Source organism: Myotis davidii, unplaced genomic scaffold (genome assembly GCF_000327345.1).
Source record: "Myotis davidii unplaced genomic scaffold, ASM32734v1 scaffold543, whole genome shotgun sequence".
In the NCBI taxonomy this organism is placed as follows: Eukaryota; Metazoa; Chordata; class Mammalia; order Chiroptera; family Vespertilionidae; genus Myotis; species Myotis davidii.
Genome location: NW_006294117.1, coordinates 169,741 through 172,411, shown reverse-complemented (window position 1 = coordinate 172,411; position 2,671 = coordinate 169,741).

Genomic DNA, 2,671 nt, shown 5'->3' with positions numbered 1-2,671 from the left:
GGGCGTGGCCTCTAGTGGAACCAACGCGGTGCAGTCCCTGGGGGGCGGGGCTTACCTGAGAAAGAGGCGCGTCCTTCGTAGGGGGTTGGAGTTTCTGTGTTTAAGAGAGGAACTATTCTCCCCCCCCGCCCCCCGCAGCGATATCCTAACATCAATAAGGGGCGGGGACTGACTCTAGGTAGGGAGCGGTTTATAGTCTTCGTCTATGTTCTGAAGTGGAAGGAGCCCAGGGCTAGACCGTGGCCTGGAAGGAGGGATTGGAAGAGCCTAGTCAGGGCAGGGCCTTGGATTTGCTCCTCCCAGCGGAAAGGCGGCTGAATCCTGCAGAGATGCTCCGATTCCCGAGTGAGGCAAAGCGAGGGGGTGCCGCAGAGCCAACCTGTGAAAGGGGCGGAGTTGCACTCCCTCCCCTGGTTCCATGCTCTAATCAACTGAGCCACCTGGCCAGGGTGGAAGTGACATTTTGAACTGAGGCCCAGAAGAAAAGGAGCTGGGGTGGGCATGTTCCAGGCAGAAAGAGAGCAGCAGGTGCATTGTCCCTTGGTCAGGAAAGAGCTGGTTGGGGCTCAGTGAGGGGCTCAGTGTGGCTAGAGAGGAGTGAGTGAGGGCAAGTGGCAGGAGATGCAGGAGGGAAGTCAACAACAGGATGATGCAAGAGCCTTTTGCTTGGGGGCGGGTGAAAGCCCAGATTGTAGGCCACGGTGAAAGCCCAGATTCTACTCCCAGGGGGACGCCACTGCTGTTAGAAGGAACATGCACCTGATTTCTGTTTAAGGAGCTCTCTGGCCACAGCTTGGAGAGGGACTGGAGGGGAGTGAGCGCAGTGTGGAGGTCGTGGAGGCTTTGGGGATGATGAGTCGGATACAAATACCGACTCACGTTGTACACCTGAAACTAATGTAATGCGGTATAACAATTATACCTCAATTCTAAAAGAGCAACAAGAAGCCCTGACCGGTTTGGCTCAGTGGATAGAGCGTCGGCCTGCGGACTCAAAGGTCCCAGGTTCGGTTCCGGTCGGGGGCATGTACCTTGGCTGCAGGCACATCCCCAAGAGGGGATGTGCAGGAGGCAGCTGATCGATGTTTCTCTCTCATCGATGTTTCTGACTCTCTATCCCTCTGCCTTCCTCTCTGTGGAAAATCAATAAAAAAAAAGAGCAACAAGAAAGCACTTGGATTTGGGACCTATTTTATAGGTAGAATTTGGTGCATGTGCTGGGGGATGGGTGGGGGTGTGAGACAAGGGGAGCCACCAAGCTCAGCTCCCCAGTTTTTAGCCTGGTAGGTGAGGGTCGTTTGCTGAGATGTGGAAGACCGCAGCATGACCAGGGTTAGGTGGAGAAAAAGCCGAGGTGGTGAAAGTGAGATCCAAGCAGGGAACTTCCACTGTCCAGGAGGATGTTTGTTCTTCCAATTGAGTAGGCTCATTTCCCGCCCCAGGGCCTTTACACTGGCTGTTCTCTCCCGATGGGGGGCAGTGGGGCAATGGCCTCCTCCCATAAGTTCACATATGGGGCCTTTCTTGGCCTTTTGCCTTTGGCTCAAATGTTACCTCCTGTCCTAACCAGTTTGGCTCAGTGGATAGAGCATCAGCCTGTGGACTGAAGGGTCCCAGGTTTGATTCCAGTCAAGGGCACATGCCTGGGTTGTGGACTCGATCCCCAGGAGGGGGCGTGCAGGAGGCAGCTGATCAATGGATCAATGATTCTCTATCATTGATGTTTCTCTCTCCCTTCCTCTCTGAAATCAATTTAAAAAAAAGTCACCGCCTTGGTGTCCTTCCTCAACCACCTGTCCCTCCAAGGCCACCGAACCCTTCATCCACCCCCATGCTGAAGGCTCTTGCATCATCCTGTTGAAATCCTGACTAGCACCTGGAACTATTGATAAATTTCTATCTAACCAAACAAACTGTGGGCTCTAGAAGGGCAGGGTCTGCATCTTACTCACTGCTTCATCTGCAGCCGACACAGACTCTATAAATGCAGTGTGAGTGATTAAAGGGGTCCCCTCTGGAGTTCGCAACAGACCCTGTGCACGGTTAGAAGGAGTCATGAGATACAGTCCCCACCCTAAGGGTCTCAGAGTCTTGCTGGAGGGAGAGATGTCCGCCCGATCCCTTAGCCAGAGCAAGGGCAGGGCAGGCCTCCCAGAGGTGAGCGCTGGGACTGCTTGGGAGGACCAGAGGGTGATGCAGCATGTGGAGGCCCTGGAGACTCGCGAGGTACGAACAAGGATCAATAGCCTATTTGATAAGAGATACTCAGCGGCAGAAACGGACAGTTCCCGATGACTGAATTCTATCCAAGGGGACGTTTAAGAAGCCATTCTCACTCCAGGGGACAGAAACGAAAAGACAGGCGTCCCGCAACGCGGTGGGCCTCCACTAGGCGGCAATGAGTCCTCCTTCTTGTGAGGCGCTTCGCGAACAGGAATAACGGCTCTAAGCGGCTTCCGTAGTTCGCAACAGACCACGCCCGGGACTAGGGGCCGCGAAGGCGGTCATGTGACCAAACAACTTCCGGTCTCCCTCCCGTTTTTTTTTTCGAGCACTGTTTGCTGTGCTCTTGTGGAGAAGCGCGTGCCAGGTACAGCGTTTGTGGCCCCTGAAGGCTGGCCTGGGGCTGCTCTGATCCGAGCGCGGCGGCGGGGCATGGAGGGCCCCCCGG